Source organism: Typopeltis vanoorti, chromosome 9, assembly GCF_054136105.1.
Source record: "Typopeltis vanoorti isolate ZY-2024b chromosome 9, IOZ_Tvanoo_1.0, whole genome shotgun sequence".
NCBI lineage: Eukaryota > Metazoa > Arthropoda > Arachnida > Uropygi > Thelyphonidae > Typopeltis > Typopeltis vanoorti.
In genome coordinates, this window is record NC_143557.1 from 49,350,041 (window position 1) to 49,369,796 (window position 19,756).

Consider the following 19,756-nt stretch of genomic DNA (forward strand, 5'->3'; position numbering starts at 1 on the left):
ATTTCAATGGATGATCTCAAGTATTATCATATTAAAAATGAAAACATTAAGAATGAACTTGACATCGTTAGCATTCAAAAATATGGGAGCACAGCTAATCTATGTTATCAAATCATTCAAACACGTTTCTAAGTTTCCCATTCTGTTTAAGTCTTGGTCTTTTTCATACTATTATGGCATGAAAAAGTCAGAGGAGGACCAAGATATAAGTACAGTAGATTGACGCAGTTAAAAGTGTCTTAGAAGACCAAAATATACGATACGAATATTAGAGTCATTATATATATATATATATATATATATATATATATATAACAAATATTCGTATAGACAAAATTAAATACATACCAAGTAACGTTTTTATTTTTACATGGTATATCCACTTGCATCTCACCAATAAACAAACCATAATAAAAGCTTTCCGAATAGTGCGTGACCTTATTCTTGCTAGTCTAAGTTAAATGAAAAATAGATTTATGAAAACACTTTAAGTTAGCAATATGATAGTTATTTAATACTCTGGTACAGGTAATAAGATACAAGGCTATTTATAGTTATTTACACTCTGCTTAAGATTATTCCAGAAAATGTATGTAATCATTGTAGACTCAAATGCGTTTGTATTTATTCATTTAAGAAATACATACACATATAAGTCAAAATGATATGATATAGGATTATATATCATATTGATATGATACATGAAACGGTATATTCCGTATAAAAATTATCTTATAAAACCTTCTTAGAATGTTTTTATCTATTTTTTTTTTATTTTATTGAAATGTGTTTCATCTAGTTTTGTTTGTGCTGAAGTTCATGATCGCTTCTAAAATTCCTTCAGTGATTTTTATTTTTTGGATTTATATTTGATTTTTTTTTTAAATTCTGATTGAAACAATAACGAATTTTAAATTTTAATTTAAAAGCATGTAAGAGTTGTTGAGATTACATTATCATTCCTATTTAGTCATTTCTTGTTAATGATGTTCAGCTGAAAAACGAGAAAATTAAAAAATCCTTTACTACATATCATCCATCCAGCCTATTAGGTTTTTCTGCCTAAATAGCTAATTTATCATGATAAACTCTTCATCACATCTAGACTATTTTTCCAACTTACAGTCAGTCAAATCCAGTCGATATATCTTTTGGAATTAGAAGCACCAATGCCATTTCTACGAATAACATCAAACATCATTTATAGAGTGAATTTTATTGATTGTCTTCTTCAAAAACGAAGATGACGCATTTCCTTTCAGCCAATGCATGAATATCGATGTATAATTGAAGTAATTTCTAAAGCGCTTTATTTTGACAAATATAGAAGAGCAGCGGGTGTATGTAACTCTCGTTGAATAGAAATATATCACATAGACTGAAAAAAATTAATCTAAATATAGCACTCGAGCGATATTAGTTAATCAAAATAATAATAAAACAAAACAAGAAAACAAAAAGGAATGTTTTTAAGAGAAATGTAATGAGAAATTAAAACTATTTCCAAGACCTCTTTCTTTGGAAATAGTTAATAGCGAATCATTAACAGCATAGCGACTTGACCTTGTAAAACAACATTTTTTACGTGTTTTTATTTATTTATTTTAACATCCCTTAACGGCAGTTCCGTTTTACAATTGAGATCACATTATTTTAACAAACATTTGGATTGGAAACGTGTATATAAGCTAAACTACTTCAAAATGCAAGCAGTCGTTTATAAGTGTCGGGCATTAGTAGATTTTAAGAAAGCGACTGAATCAAATAGATTAAAAATAAAAATAAATAAATCTACTCGCTCGATTAATAATCTTCTTAAATATTCGCAAGTGACTTAAATATAAAATAATTATTTATTATCATCTTCTATATCAATTTTTTTGACTTTTTGTTATATAATTGTTAACATTATTGTGTACATTAACGCAATAAGACAATAATTACGTTTTTAAAAATTTTTTTTTTAAAAACGTAAGTAACAAATAATCATCATACTTTTAATGGATTCATGTAATATATCCTTGAAATTTTATTTGCTTTCATATTTGGGTATTTTCGCATGCGTTTTCCTTGCTACAGGCTTATAGTATTAATGACATCAATCAAATTATAGTATTAATGACAGCAGTGCAAGTGAGAACAATTTCGCAAAAAATATAAAATGAGATTGAATGTAACTGTGTGGTTCAAGTTAGCTGTCGTATATAAGCTGGAATTCTTGAGAAATACAAAAGAAATATAACACTGTTCACTATTATTTGAACTACTGTGTTTATTTTATTATGGCGATATGAAAAAAAAAAACCTAGTAGTTTGTTACGCAACAGTGGCAATTATTTCGGAATAAATTCAAAGCGGTATGTATATTGTGCCTTCTTCTGGAGTAAACCTTAAATAAGAATTGGTTTCTTGAAGAAAAAAAAACATATTTTTTCCCTTTTTTTTAAAAACGTAAGTAATTATTATCATTAAATTCGGTGCTAAAATTAAAAGCGGGACAATATTACCATCACATGTATGTACCGTCTACTTTATTATTCTTTAGAGTCTTCATTAAATAAAAATTAATGCGTAAATAATTTGTGTATGCAAAATGTGTCATACACAAATGCGCCCTAACTGGAAAAAAGACCAGTCTTGCAACTAACTTGAATATTCATATAAATTATCCTTATATAAATTAACCCTGACACGCTATTCTGTAAAGTCCCATTCATATCCTAGGTAAGCCTAAATGATACGCAAATCCTCTAAAGAATTCATCATCGTGCAGTACGGCCGTTGAACCAAATTCCACTGTACGAAATAACAAAGGCTTGTTCGCTGTTAGCTATCACTTATCAATATATTAGTAGCAAGTAAAACCAGCGATAGAAACAATGATAGCTGTAATGTCTTACCAGAACCATAATATTTTACTGGTGGAACACTCAGTGTCAACATGGCGGACAGCTCTATCTTATCAGTGGAGGGTGACAGCACTTCTTACACCTGAGGGGCGGTGGGCAGTTGTTCCACCACAGCCTTTGCTTCTCCACGTACACTAGACCTTGTAGAATTTTATCAATCAAGAGATTTCATAGCGATACATTTTTCTGTGGCCGCTTTCATTTTCCAGTTAGCAAGAGGTTTTTCACGCTGTCTCCGCCGCACCGTCACCATGCCAACCACCAACCTCCCGCGGCCGAGCACGTGAACCAAGCCACACATCAGTCACTAACGGTTAATTGCCACGTAAGCAGATGCAGCTGTCATCCAAGCACGCAGAAACGCTGCTGAACTACCGATTACTGGGAGCGACTGTGCGTATCACACTCTCTCCCCCCTGGTCGCATAATGCCCCAGTGCTATCGCCTGAGCAGCTGCGGGTGACAAGAGGGAGTATTATGATTGGTCCCTACCTTCACATCGATCAAGAGGCGGAGCTTAAAGATCGGTGGTCTCCAGGGGAGAGAAGGGATTTAGGCAGGCATTTATTAGCGGTCCAAGACCTGAGGTACAGCTGCATCACAGCTGGAGGCCTGACAACTGATGGAGCACCCCAACCCCGTGGGAACAGGGGCAGACATTATTGAATAGCCGCTCCCGCTTGCTGGAGATTGCGGACTTGGCCTTAGGAAGGACCAAACATCGGGTATGGAATGGGACTCCTCTTACATGCCTAATAATAGACAGTAACGAAGACCGCCCAACACACAGGAGAAAAGTGAGCAAGAGACGTAGCCGAATCGAAATTTTCACTTGTGACAGTACTGGGAATCCGACCTATATTTGAGGTGTAGATCATAGAAGTGTTCTTTAGTTGTTTTTTTTTGTCAAGTGGACAAAACGTATGCAATGTAATTTCGCAAGAACAAAGTGTAGTTATTTGATTTTTGCTTAATAAGTCATTCCTGCCCTTTCGCGTTTGTTAATATTGGACTAGTTTTCGATAAATTACATTGTTTGAATAAAATAAAGTGTGTGTGTTCACGATACTATAATTTATAGTAGACTATTTCCAAAATTTTAGGTAACGAATTTAAGAAAATTGGTTTTATTCAAGTAAGTAAAGAAACAAAATTATTTCTGCAGTGCTTCAAGAACAAACCATTAAACAACAATCAAATATGATCGATTAGATATCAATATATTAATTTGTTTATCTGGCATCACGCATATCCACAAGGCTAACATTCCCCATTACACTAAAAGGGGTGGAGGAGAGAGAAAGAGTGACACACAGAGAGAGAGTTTATGCTCATCCTTAGATGTCACATTTAGGACGGATATATCTAGAATTATGTCAAAATACTTTCTCCAAAAAGTTTGAATTTTTCACGTTAGAAAAAACGCAGTACCTTAACACATTTCACAAATTTTAAGCTGATTAAAATTTTTAAAAACCACTGAATACGAATGCAATTTAATTATTGATTTATCTTTTGATTTCAAAGTATAGTACTGGTATACGTAGATAGATGTCAAGGAATATATAGGGGCAAGAAATATATATACATATATTCATTTCAAGGGATATATATGTGTGTGCGTCTTAAGAAATATGTATTTTTACCAAGAAATAAGACCGACATTACGATTATCAGTTTCATTTTGGGGTATGTGTAGCCTTGTGGAAATGACACTCCTTCCACAGTACTTAGACCACGGGAAGAAACACTTCTAAGTTCGATTCTAGTCGTCAAATAGAGGAACTTTTTTTAGAAAAACTACTACATTCTAGTAGGCTGGTTCCTGGAGTTCGTCGAGCTTTGGCATGGCAAATACACCCCCCCCCACTTCCGGGAAAATGGAGTTTTTCACTGCACAACTTCAGAAAATCAAACGTAAAGCTCACTCTATTTCAGACAACATACAGTAACAGAGTTAGGGCCCACAAGATGACAACAGTTGTCTATTGTACTCTCCTCCCTGCACGCTTATTAAATAATCATTGATAGACTTGGATCAATTGTAATTGGCTAAGGATGGAGGTTGGTTTCCAACCAGTTTTTTTGTTATTTGGGTTAAACAGCCTCGCTGCCCAATTTCGGTAATAAAAAGCATTATTGGATTTATTTTTATTTTACAATTGCATCATTATAGGTTTCTGTAGAATCCAGTGGAAATGGTGTTCCTAATTAATAGCATTAGACTGGCAGAAGGATTGTTATATGTTCGGTTAGAGCAGAGAAGAAATTTCGTTTTTTTTTTTTCCTTTTCCCCAGCTGGTTCCACAGTTATTCGATCTTCATCACAGGTAAATAGTTTTTTTGTTTTTTTTTTTCCTTCTAGAAACTCCAGTTTTTAACCGAGCAACGGAAGAAAATCGACCATGGAACTCACACTGTTTCAGATGATAATGATATATTGTTAGGGGCCTTGAGATGGCAAAAGTCTGATGGATGTCTTTTAAATCATTTATAACCTTGAGATAGCTATCAATGGCTATGGGTGAAAAACGGCTGCTAATCAATCATAAAAAAGTTACTTTGGATTAAAATGGTCTTGCTTACTTTTTTGGGGAATAAAAGATGTTAGTGGATTTTATTATTATTATTATAAACATAAGAGGTTTACAATCTTCTATGTTCATAATAATAAATTATGAAGATAAGAGGTTGTAAACCCTGCCCACGTGGATAGACAAATTTATATAGGAGGGAAGAAACTTATTACCAATGGATTTGAATATCGACAGATTGTACTTTTCAGGAAATATATACAAAGAAAGGTTGGCGATAAAGAAGAGTAGAAACAGAGTGAATAAATAAAGATTTAAAAAATTTTTGGATTAGGTACGATTGCAGTTTAATTACAATGTTAAAGAAATCGTAACCAATATCTAGACAACAAATAAAATCTACAGTATACTTAAACCAATGTGCAAGCACCAATGTCTGCTAGATCAGTTCGGTTAGAAACGGATGGAAGCTGAAGTTGTGAAAGCTGAAATTCAAAGAAAGGTTGACTTTTCTTTTAGGAAAATTTAGAATCGAAAAACATCAAATTTTAAAATTATAAATTCAAACAAATTGAGAATAAACAAAATGAATGAAGTAAAAAGATTTTAACCAGAGAGTTAAAATGAAAGGATTCATAAGCGCCTTCACAGATTTATGGATTCATAGATGTCGTCAGAGTAAATTCTCGCACAAACGCTGCCTTTTGATATGAAAGTCAAAGAAACTAGTTTTGAATAAGGAAGCTGATAGTTGAATGGTTGAAGATTAAATAGTTTCTTAGTTGAAGATCGGAATAAGACTCACTGTGTTTCAGATACCTAGCAGAATAGTGACAGGAAAATTATCAGCTTAAATGTTCTGGAAGGCGCATAATGCACGATAGTCAGTTTGGTCCAAAAAGTAAATTAGTCTGGAGTAACTATTTCAAAGTTCCATTCTTGAAAAGAAGAAACGATTGCTACTTTCTGTGCACAGCATCAATGATGAATTAAGAGTAAGATAATCAGGGAACCCTTGATTAGGAAAACCGTCTATTACTTAAAAGTTTAGCTCTATTAGGAAACAAACTGAATATTCTTCTTTGGGTATTAATCAAATACCCATTCTCATAACTTTTTACCTAGCATGATGGCTGATAATGCACTCAACTTCTGTGATGGTGAAAGATAAGAGATGGCAGTGTGCCGATTTCCAATAGTCAAGACTTATATGTACTGTCTAGTCAAAATATATAACTGATCGTAATAGTTCATAAGTCCTTATTGCTGACAGGACTGCCACTTCGTGGCATGAAGCGGCACCTTTGAATGCCATAGCAGATATGCGAACCCCCCCCCCCCTCACACACACAATAATCAATACTATTTCTCACTCATCTGTGCATGTTCAGGGCGGAGAATTCAAATGCCAGATATATTGATCCATGTAACCCTCGTATGTTCTAAGAGATTCAGATTCGCTGGTCACTGTAACACTTGGAAGTAGCTGTCTTGTTCACTGAACCATTTTCAAATGATACTAGCAACATAGAACAGTACATTTTCCTTCTGGAATATGCCTGAGCCATATGCGTAGATAGTTACCATGAAAGGGTTGTAACTGATCAGCCACAATCGATAGACACTTCATAGCATTTACAGAATGGTCTGCAGACATCAGGGCTCCACGAAATTTCCAGGAAAACATCGACCATAACACTTTTCTCCTGTACTATGACATCTGGATTATTCCTTTCCCCAGGATTTTAACCAAACAATTAAACTACCGTCTGCACATAGCTGGATATGAATTTCATTCTAAAAGTCAACTTTCTTTTTGCAGTTTTCAATGATCCAATGACATCTCAGATGCAATCTACAGACGCAGTCATCGTTGAATTGGGCATAAGCATTGGTACTTGAACTGGGAGCATACCTTGAAGGTCCATATGGTGGGTGTACATTGGATTGTAGTTTGGGAAATATTCGCATTCATCTTCAGCTGCTGATATTCTGTAGTATTGTACTCTTTGAACATATTAACATTAGCACTCCATAAATAGCACAATACTACAGAATATCAGCAGCTTTCTGGCTGCAGTCCTTCAACATTCAATCATGTCTTTCGAAGTTACCCGATCTTTAAAATACAAACTAAAGGACAGACCTTCGTTTATTAACTGTTTGAAGACAAGGGAGCAGCAAGTTTCCATATTTCAACCTTCACTCATCATGAATTCAAGCTCTTAATAAATCAATGCTTTTTCTGGCGAGAGAATACAACAGACAACTGTTATCATTTGAGGCCCTAACATAATATTCTTAATATTATCTGTAATAGTGCGAGTTCTATGGTCAATTTTTGAGACACGGGAGTAAATCGTATTTTTCCATGCGAAAAATTTACTAACTCGGAACCAGTCGAAGAAAGGCCTAGAAAAGGTTCTAGTCATGATTAGAATTGAACCTAATAACGGTCTTTCATCAGGAAAATGTGGGTATACATTTCGTGTGTGCGTACTGATCTTCCAAATGTAAAAATAAAAATGCTCTAGATAAGAGAGTTAAGCAGCTAAGAAAATATTTAATTTTTAAGTCAAATAACAACTGCTTTTGTCGAACTGAGAGAGCAGGTTCATATGGTTTGACATAAAAGTTCTGAATGGGTGATGTGCGAAACGCACTAGTAACTATTCGTATTTTCTGATTTTTCATGGGATCCAACCATCGAAAGGCATTCACTCTTGAAGTATAATCTTGAGACATGTAAATACGTTTCTGCACCTCGTTGTGCAGAGAATATGATATGCAAAGGATGTCTAGTGCTATCTTTCACATTCATCTTAGTAATGAATATATTCAAGGAATTCAAGCTTGTCAAAAATGAGTCCTAGCCATTAGGTTTCCATTGCCTTGAGATAATAATGCGTCCCATTGTTAACTCTTTTTACAATGATACAAACAGTTTCCTGCTGAAAACCCGAATTCATTACTGAGTCCCACAAAATTATTCCTTCAAGTGTTGCCTTTCAATAAACCTTTACATAACAGAAATTGCAAAATCAGAAACTGTTCTGTTAGTGAATTTACTATGACGATAAATGGAGTTACACATAAGAAATAGCCCTGAGAAAATACTTTCATCTTTTGCAGCATGGCAGATGGTGTACTTCTACTTGTAGGTTTCAGCAAAAGAGAAAGTTTTTAAACAAGTAGATTCCCCCTTGAGACTCTAAATATCTTTCTTTTAATATATGGTGATATCAACATGGCGCTTTTAACATGTCAAAAACCCATAATACCACATATTCACGTTTTGGGAATACATCTATGAAGGATGTTTCTAAACGACCATGTGGTCGAATGTTAATCGGTCTCTATGAAAACCATAATGGCATCTGAAAAAAAAGGAAATATTTTTCTAACAAAACAGAAGCCGGGTATTTTCTGCAAGTTATACGAATGACTAGTCACAGTACTAGTATCATAAATGCTAATTTTGGGTATTTTCCTGGGTTTCAGGAAAGCAGATTTATGAAAGATGGTGATATATGTTTTATCATCTCATACTGGATATCATCAGGTTTTAATCACTTAGGTGAGTGATTAAGAGCGCTTCTCTTTTAATTATACCTTTAAGAATACCAGATTATACAGCTTTAGCCTATTTGAAGGATAGTTAAGTCACTGTTTCTCTTGTTGTACTTTCAATGTCAAAATTCAGGACATGAAGCCATATTGCTGATATAATTGTAACGCTTTCTTCTAGAGTGGCTGCAATTGCGTAAGGGTTGACAAACATATTTCTTATATTCCAGAATTGACAAATAGTGTGCTCTACACCTATTCTTCATTTCCTTGATTTTATCCAATCTCACTTTTTGCATTAGTTGTATGATTGTTAATTTAAGTAAGGTGGATCAATGGCGCACTCAAGATTTAATCTTGGGGAGGACCGAGCACTCAAGATTTAATCTTGGAGGGGAGGGGGGAAGAGTTGAGTAGACGATTTGAGAATACACATTACACATTGCATACGACCTATGACTGAGAGCATTTGTAGTGATCGCCAATACATGATACCCATGATCTCCTCTGTCCTGGCTCGGGCAAACGAAGTAGGGCTCGGTCAGTCCGAGCACTACTTCGTTAGCCTTGCGTTCACAGCGGCCGTGATTCCAGGGAGCTATAGGGTATTCCCACCTTATGTGACGGCTAATTCATTAGTATAGTAATAGAAGACATGACACAACATAAATAAAAAAATGAATTTTAATTAGGAAAAGATTCTTGGAAATTTTTCTAGTGTTTTTCCCCTTTTTCTTTGGGGGGGGGAGACAGGGCGCCTTTCCTCCATCCCTGGGTGCACCACTGAGGTGGATATAAGACTGCTTTTGGCTCTAATTTCTAATGTAATGTAATGCTTTGACCCAAGCACATTTAAAAGTTATGAGGGCGTGAAGAGGTATGGTTGGATATCTATGAAATATACGAGGGTATGCCGAAAAGTTGAGTAATCATGACGGAATTGACGTCTTGTTATATATCTTAAAAGAAAAAGAAAAATTATTACAATTTAGGGATATAGGTTCTTTATTGTGGTTATATCAGTTGCTTTAATATCATTTTTGTTCTAGGTCTTTATCAGAAGTTTTCATCCCCTCTCCCCTCGTATATTATGCATGCTCTGTTTAGATGCATTCCGGTTACCCTGCATTCTAGGTTTCAACCATGATATCAGAGAGTGGAAATCAATTTTTTTTTTTTTTTTGAACTGCAGTTGTATCTGCCTGGATATTAAAATCTGTTACATATATTACAGCTTCAGGTGCATGACTGGCTGGATCAGGATTAAATTCTGTAAGATTTGAAAAGATATTCCGCTCAGCCAATGCCTTTGTCAAGAACGGATTTCTTATTACAATATACTTCCCTGTACATCTTCACAAGATGAACTGGAGAGATAGACAGCAGTCTGTTGTATTTGACATAGCCCTTGGCCATCTCTTCGTGTAATGGTTCCTGTCTACTAAAGCTGAGTCCATTGTGCTGAGACAACATAGTCGTGACAAATTTAGTCAACGTGCCACCTTCGCCTGCGACTGCCCTGATTCGAGTAGTCTACTCTCCTGCCATCTTAAAGTAACTAAACGATGATGACTTGCCATTCTGACGGCACTAGATAGAAAGCCAAAAAAAACTGAAATGAAGTTATGGGGTTACAAATCGTGTTTTTATAGGTATGAGTAATTTGCATTGTATGAGAAGCATTTGAGTGTAGATCAATTTCTATAGGATAGTCACAAGCAGTAGTCCGGACACTAGTGACAAGATCAAGATAAGATAAGGAATCGTGACGTCATGAGTTTGGAATTTTTCTGGGGCCATCTGTGTGTGTGTGACGTCACGTTGTTTGTTTTGTTCGCGTATGGAATTATGGGCGATGATTAGAGATAAGGATTCGTGTCGTGATTGGTGGGGCATTTTGAACAAGATCAAGATAAGATAAGGAATCATGTTGTGGATGTGTGTTGTATCAGATGAAGATGTGATGTAATTTGTTAGTTGTAAATAAGTGACGTTATTGTTTTGAATGGAAAAGATGATATATTAGTGGATAAGGATTCCTGTTTTGGGTGATTTTTGAGATAACGAATAGTGACGTTATGTGTTTGGAAATTTTGGGGGAACATATGATATTGTGATATCACATAGTGTTTTGGTTTGCCTATGAATTGTGGGCGATGTTTTTGAGATATCTTGGAATCTTCCCAGGGTGACACTCATCCGTCATTGTCATGTTGTCTTTGGTTGTCTATAGATGGCAGTACTAATTTTCCAATACAGTTTGGGGTATTTCTTTCCTGTTTAAAGACTATGGAAATTCTTAGAGTATAGTAGAGTCTAGTGGCAGCAGCGTTTAGGCTTTTCTGAATACTTTAATTATATGCTGGTGTCCCTCAAACACACTTTTTTTTTCTCATATACATAACTCATCCAAATATTTTGATGTCTACATTTAAGATCTTAAACTTCATTACTTTTCTAATTAACGTTATCTTTTTTTACAAAATGTTTGGCTATTGGTATTTATTACTTTAGTCAAGAGAAAAAATTAAACGGCATTTAAAAAAATAAATGATAATAAACGGCCAGTTAAATGGATTACAAAACCTTTTCTATGTATTCTAGAAATTCTAATGATAATTTAAATTACTTACAGTCTTTCCAGAATGGCTCTTCTAAATGCGAATATTCCAAAATACTTGAATTTTATATCCACAGCACAACACAAACACTCACCCATGAGTTGAGAGAACAATATTTCTGTAAATAACCAGAAAATCTAGTTGACTACATCCTTTAGATTTCCAACCGTTTGGTTCTGTTCATTAATTTATGGTCTTAGTTTTCGATCCTCTTTCAGTTCCCACGGTGACTAAGTGTTTTAGCATTCACTTGAGTTTTACAGTAGAGGCAACAATTTTCCATTAACTCAACATGTCTTTTCCTGACCAATGCAGTTTGTTTATTTTCTACACTCATCGTGGCTCAATCTATGTTTTGTTTTTTTTTCCACGGTAGCTCAATGTGTCTTGTCATGGGTAACATCAGCCAGCAACCGTATTGGCCAAATTGTTTTGTCTACTTGTGAACTTTTCTGACTGGGGGGATTGGAATTCTCCTGGTCTTACTTGAAGGTTTGATAATACTTCCAACATGACAATCCAAATGTCACCTTTTTCATGACTCATATCCTCCCTTTGATGTTTTGCGTGGTGTTAACAGTTCGGGGTTTGAGTATGTGAACGAAATGTTTACAGATAATTCAAACATTGTCAATAGGTAGCATTAGACAATTTTCTAAAATAATTAATTGCAGGATATCAGTTTCCCCAGTTTTTTTTCTTCTTTTCTACAACAATCTTTTTTAAGAGTTTGGTAACGTGATGGGTTAAAATATCTACAGTCTCTCTGTAAAATAACCAAATTCTAACAGTTGTACTTAAAGTTTTTTCTACTCTGTTGGAGGCATCTACATATATAATAAATAAATTGTCACTTTTTAGGCGAAATATTCTCCACTAAAATTCTGGCTGTTACTTTAATACCCGATTCCTTTTGCTTCCTAGAATTGACAGTTTCTTGAAATATTTGAGGACTTGCATGAACAAATAAGACTTTTAATTCACTGAGTGGATTTTCAAAAAAAAAGTCTCTGGTTAGTTTGTGGCAAGAAATTTCACAAGAAAAAAAAATCATTTGTACTTTATTCATTTCAAAAGATACAATTACATTATTAGCTATCACATCTGTCTTTTTTCTTTTTTTGTTCTCCTAATGGAATAGCATGTGTTGTCAAGTTTCGAAAAAAAAAAAAGTTTCGACTGCCAGTCATATGTTTTTAAACTTTTATTATGTACAAATGTTTAAAAAGAAAAGAAAAATGTACCTTGCTGCACCAAACTTTTTTAAGAGTTTGGTAACGTGATGGGTTAAAATATCTGCAGTCTCTCTCTCTCTCTCTCTCTCTGTAAAATAACCAAATTCTTATCTTACTTTGTGTGAGGAAAGGTAAAATTGTATTTCTGTTATCTGGAGAGTACAAACCTTTTTTCTATACAAAACTTTATCAGTTCGGGGTTTGAGTATGTGAACGAAATGTTTACAGATATAGTTCACCCACAGATTAGAGACACTTCGACACTTCTACGCATGTCCCAAAAAGGAGAATTCATTCCGATAATATGGTAATCTATCCATTTTCTGGGATGAGTTTATTATTACAGGTTGGAAAATTTAGCTTTTCTTTTACGAACATTGTAGTTTTTAAAGTGTAACTAATTTGCTTGTATAACAGTTGGAAAAATGTACGTAGAGTATTGACAAAATTAAAAAAAGGTATAGCATAAAACAAAAATTTAACGAAATTTATTTTTAAGAAAGTTTTCTATAAAATAAAAATAATTATACAGAAAAACGGAAATTTTTTCTAATGAACTTAAATATTCTAAACTTACAGTTGAGAGAACTGAAACACTTCAATGTCCTAAACCAATTAATTATTTATGACTTGTGACTCTTTTAACAAACCCATGCAAATAAAGGATGGAAAAAAATACCATTATCAAATCCTTTTAATCTTCATAGTCATCTGAATCAATGTCCGAATCGCCATCACTTTCACTTAAACTATCACCAAAGGTTCACATAATTCTTTGATTATTCCGTCTCTGTCTCAATACATATTTTCCAATGAGGTGACATGAGAGCAATATTTTCCCCAGTTTTGAACTGTTATACTTTCAATCACCTGTTCTGAAAGCTTAAAAAGTATCGACATGTCAATATCCCCAGTTACAATTAAAAAAAATAATGTTGTAATTAACCAACAGAAGTTCTTCATGTATTCACCCAAATACTGAATAATCCTGACTCTCCCAAAAACCAGGACCTTCTCTTAGTAACTAAGAGCATAATTTTGTACACATCTCTTTTTATGGAACATCCATCCTTTACTCAATCATTCTCAGTGACTGGTTGGCCTATCCAAATGGAGTGACTCTACTCTTTTCCTACAACTGATTACCATTTCTGGTTTTCCAATCCAAATAACTGAAACAATCCTTGGTAAAGTTAGTGCCTGTCTATCCTGCTGAACTCAACCTCTCAAACTGTTAGTAAAGACTCAGTTTTCAAAACCAATCGAAAAAACGAATGCAAAGCGAATCAGAGTAGGGGAGAGAAAGAGAGCTGTGAGAATGATTGAAGGGGGAAGAATAAGAGAACCAGTACAAGAAAGGGAACGAGAGAAATGTGAGACAATGCTATACCAGGGATGGAGAGATGACAGGATAACAGGTAAGTGGGGAAACAAAGAAAGAAAGTGTTAGAGGAAAGTGAGGAATGAGATGAGCAAGGAAGAACCAGAGTGGTAAGAGGCGTAATGTATGGAGACTCAATCCATGGTATACACTAGATAAAATGCCAGAGGAGTGTTTGCCTGGAGGAACAATAGATAGTGTGACTATGGCAATTAAGCAAGGTTAAAGGGCAGATGAGATGACAGGCAATGTGAATCGGGTTGCAAGAGATCTAAGGTTTATGCTTGAGGTTGCACAGAAGAAACTGAGTGAGCGAAGCTAGTGAGTGTTGCCCAGGTATGATAATGTAGAACTGCAAAGGAGAGTATCAATAATGAATAGTATAATAACCAGAATGTGTCGAGAGAGAGACTTAGAATACTTGCATGGCATTTGAGTTCAAAAAGGAACTGTATGAGAGAGATTACTTGCATTTGAACGAGGAAGGATGTAGGCATCTGGAGAGAATGCTGTTCTCTGAACAAGTCAGTTTGTCAATGCTGGGAAACTAGAATTATCCAGGTGGTTGGTAGTAGGGGGTGGCCTCATGTGGGAATAAGCAGTTGGGACAAGGGAGAATACATAGGATAATACAGAATCCAGTAGTCTGAAGGGGATAATGATAGGTATAGAAACAGTGACAATGCCTTGATTCTTTATATTAATGCCAGGAGTATCCAGAATAAAGCAGAAAATCCAAAGATTATTAGGATCTCTGAAATATGGTTGACAGAAGATGATATACTGACAGGAATAGAAGTAGCATGGTATAGCATATTTCAACAGGATAGGATGGGAAAACATGCTGGTAGAGTACTGCTTATGATAAGTGACGACTTATGTCCTCTCAGAGTGGAGGATTTGGAGGGCAATGGTACTAATCGTTTTGAAAGCAGATGGTGTGAGGTAGTGGTGGGCAGAGCAGGATATTTAGTGGGATGTTGCTACAAGATATGCAGCACAGAGGGTCAAAAGCAGGAGACTTTTAGGCACTTGAGCTTGCGAGAATGCTTGTTATGGGAGATTTTAACCACAGCAGTATAAACTGGGAAGAGGAAACTGTATGTAGTAGTAATGGAATGGAATTTCTGGAATTCTTGAGGGACAAATGTCTTAGACAACATGTAGTAGAAGGAACACCAGGTTCAAGTTTTAGAATTGGTCATAGCATCAGAAAATCTGATTATAACTGAAATGGCATCTCTGTTCCCTTCGAGAGAGTGACCATGTGGTTTTGACTTAGAAGATGAATAGACATGCAGGAGTATCAAAGAGGAAGGAATGTATGTGGAATTATAAGGCAAGTGATTATAATAGTCTTGCATATCAACTTGTGCCAGTTCCATGGAGGGAGGAATTGGAAGGGTGTGATATCATCGGTGCTTAGAAACTTGTGAAGGAATAGTTATCAGTAGCAATAGCAAGTTGTATACCATGAGTGAAGAAGAGAACAGAATTTAATATGAAGTGGATGACAAACAATATCAAACAGGAACTGCAGGCAAAAAAGAGTTTATGGAAGATACCGTATTTGCTGGCATATAAGATGCACTTTTTTCTTTGAAAATAGGTCTGAAAAACAGGGTGCATCTTATACGCTGATACTCATTTTTTTATTACTTTCATTTCTAGAAATTTTCTCTGTTCTGAGTTACACAATTTCTTTCTTGCTTCCTTGCAGTGTGTGTGTGAGAGCATTCTGGTTACGTAGAAAAGCAGGACTTTCACTGTCTACAAAAATGATTATTCATCAAGCGAAAGCGATAGCCACTAACAGAGGGATCGCCAACTTTACTGGATCAACATCACAGTGTTCAAGATTCATGAAGAGAAACCAGCTATGTATGCAGACTAAAATAAAAATATCACAAAAAAATGCCAGCTGAATATGAAGAAAAAATTATTGAATTTCATCGATTCATGATTAACGCAAGGAAACAAGAAACTTTTGAACTTGTGCAAATAGGAAACATGGACGAGGTTCTGCTGACTTTCGATGTGCCCTCAAACAAAACTGTAGATTCCAATGGCACAAAAACTGTTACTGTTAAAAGTTTAGGGCACAAAAAAAACTCACTACACAGTTAGATTAGGTATTCGTTGAAAGTAGACCTACTTATCACTGTATATTTGAAATACTGCAAATTGATTATAATATTCAGCAATAAAGTTTTTATCCTAAAAAATATGTACAAAAAAGGGGATGCGTCTTATACACCGGCAAATACGGTATATAAGGAGAGCAGATGCATGACGAATATAAAACTGAAGCCAGGAGAGTGACTAGTATGGCAAGGAAGACAAAAATGAAATATAGAAGAAATTGGCCTCAAGATCCAAAGAAAATCCAAATGAATCTTTTTGGTATGAGGCCATTAGGAGAAATGACTGTGGAAGAATGACATTATTGGATAAAAGTAGGAATACAGTGACTGATGCAAAGGGATAGGGTGGGTTCGAGATTTAAAAATGTGAGAAGAGAGTGTGTTTCAAATACTGAATACTGTAGCTGTCAATAAAGCAATGGGACTGCATGGGAATTTTGCCATAGGTTTTGGGAGAATGTGCTAAAGAACTGACAGCTCCATTGACCAGGCTTTCAATGAAAGTCTGGTCATGGGAAAAGTACCCAAGAAATGGAAGGAAGGTAAGACAGTGCCATTGCATAAGGGTGCTAGCAGATTGGAAGTATCAAACTATAGACCAGTTCGTATTTCATTAGTCATTATTAAGATCTTGGAGAAATTAGTGAGAGATCATTTACAGCATTGAACAGATGAGGGTAATGTTGTCTGTGAGAGTCAACATGAATTTGTTAAGGAATGCTCTTACTTTAGTAATATGACTGCCTTTTATAATAAAGTGACAAGAGTGGTTGATGAGGGGAAAGGCATATCCTGCCATTTTTTTTGGATTTTACAAAGGTATTTGATGGGGTACTACACAATAAGTTGATATTTAAGTTGAAGCAGATGGGTTTAGATATCAAGTTAATGAACTGGATTCAGGATTGGCTATCTGATAGGTATCAGAGAGTTGTGTATGGAGGAGCAGTATCAAGAGGTCATAAGTGGAATCACTGGGACCTATTGTTTAACCTTTATATCAATGACATTGTCAATGGATTGCAGGGGGAAGTATTCAGTTGTTTGCAGATGATATGAAGCTGGAAAGGATTATTAGTAATAGTGCAAATGTGATAGCCCTGCAAGAAGTTCTGGGTTAACTAGATAGATGGGCAAATGAATGGAGACATCCATTTAATTCAGCTACTAAATGTAAAGTCTTGAAGTTTAGGATAAATCGATGGGAGACTGCATACTTTGGAGGAACTATACTGGAGGAAGTTGGGGAGGCAAGGGATATAGGAATGATGACTGATAGAAATCTGAAATTCAGGGAACATACTGCGAAGGTGGTGGTGGTGGTGAATCCATAGGATTGCTGCAATACTGAGAAGGACATTGACCTGCAGAAATAAAGAGTTCTCATTCCATTGAATAAAGCCCTGATCAGACCACACTTGGAACTAAATGCTGAAATTTGGTCTCCAGGATTTGAAGGGGGATAAATTAACCATGAAAAGAGTGCAGAGAGGCGGATAACAAAGATGATATCAAGACTGTACAATGTTAGTCATGAGGATAGGCTGAAGGAATGTGGACTGCAGAGTTTGGTAGATAGAAGAAGGAGAGGTGATATCACTGAGACTTTTAAACTATTGACAGGTAGTTACAGGGTTGACACAAATCTGTGGAGTTCTTTCATTTGGTGGAACACGGGGAAAGGAGCAAGGGCAAGGTGAGATCCCTGGAAGTTACGAAAGGAAGTTGTAAGCAAGAGGGTAAGGAGTAGTTTTTTTTGCATGGAGGGTGGCTGAGCCATGGAATGCATTGCCTGATAGAGTGGGCACAAATGGTCAATGGGTTCAAGGAGTAGTGTGATAGACTGTGTTTCCCACTACGAGTGTCTTGTGACTCTAGGGAGACCTGAATCATAATAATCTCTTTACAAAATAAATTAATATGTACCAACAGTAAACGGAGAGGCACATTGAATGGCAAATATTCCCTATTAAATATCTTTCCACCTAGACGATTATAAATTTATTATAAAAGTAGCACAGGATACTACTTTTCTGGCGATATTGTTTTGAATGTGTGAAAGTGCCAGCGATGGTTCCAAAAATTCCAACAAGGGGACTTTAGCTTGAAAGACTCTCCTCACTCTGGGCACGCTGTCTCTCTCGATAATGATATCCTAGAAGCTGCTATTGTAAGAAATGCCAATTCAACTGTTAAAGATTTAGCAAAAGATCTTAATTTATTGTCATTGACCATCCATCGCCATTTGCAAGAACTTGGAATAGTGTCTAAGCTCAACAAGTGGGTTCCCTCATGAACTGACGAACAACAATCACAGAGAGTGCATCAACATCTGCACTGCTCTTCATTCTTGAGAGGTTCAATCTTTGAGTTGTGTAGTCACTGGTGATGAAAAGTGGATACTTTACAAGAATGTTAAGTGGTGAAGGTAGTAAGTTCATTCAGGGGGAACAGGCTAAACCTCAGCCAAAACAAGACCTTAACCCTCAAAAGGTTTTGTTAAGAGTTTGGTGGGATATGGTTCGTATCATACACTATGAACTCTTGCCACAAAACCAAACAATCACAGCTGAAGTATACTGGGAACAACTCAATTGATTGAAACACTGAAAAAAAAGAGGTGTTCTCTGGTTAACTGAAAGGGTGTTGCTTTTCACCATGATAACGCACACCTTCATAGTGCAAGAATCACCTGTACCAAGATCGAGAAACTCAGCTGGGAAAAGCTTCTACATCCTTCATATTCTCCTGATCTTGTACATTCAGATTACCACTTATTTTGAAGTTTGCAACATTTCATTAATGAAAAAACAATAGGATACATTAGAGGCACTGAAATTGAGCCTATGTGACTTCTTTGCCTACAAACTTCCTGAATTCTATAAAAATGGCATTGTGAAGCTTAAATAACGTTGGAAGAAGGTTATTGATTCAAATGGAGAATATATACATGATTAAATTAGCAAGTGATTTATATTTTATATTCCTTTAAAACTTAATGCTAAAAGCGACATTAATTTTGGGATGAACCGATACGTGTGTGTGTGTATATATATATATATATACACACACACATACACTGGGGGGGTTCTTCCCCCTGGCATCCCCCCCAAGTTCTGGACTGTTCTCCTTGTAGGCCAGTTCTCCTTGAATTCTGATGACTCGAAAAGGGGCTTCCGCCCCCTGGCACCTAGGTATCCCCTGAGTGTCGAAGACTTCCCATTAAACTAATAACCTAACTAAACTCAATTCACTTCGTTCAAAACAACAGCAAAGGTCATGAATGACCAAATTTCTTGCAAGATGAAAATCCATTAGTTATTAGCAATAACCAATATAGATTCTGCTACTCTCACTCTATAGCA

The 19,756-nt window shown here is 35.6% G+C and overlaps 1 long non-coding RNA gene across 4 annotated transcripts in view; it reads right to left on the reverse strand.

Moving 5' to 3' along the window:
• LOC150103025 (uncharacterized) overlaps positions 1-19,756 on the reverse strand; it is a 142,016-nt gene that overhangs the window by 68,870 nt on the left and 53,390 nt on the right. The window contains exon 1 of one of the 4 annotated variants that reach the window (XR_016548847.1): positions 2,901-3,224. The exons of the other annotated variants lie outside the window; for them this stretch is intronic. This is a non-coding gene — a long non-coding RNA (uncharacterized LOC150103025). Of the gene's footprint in view, positions 1-2,900; positions 3,225-19,756 lie in introns of those variants that run through there. 4 annotated transcript variants of the gene reach the window in all.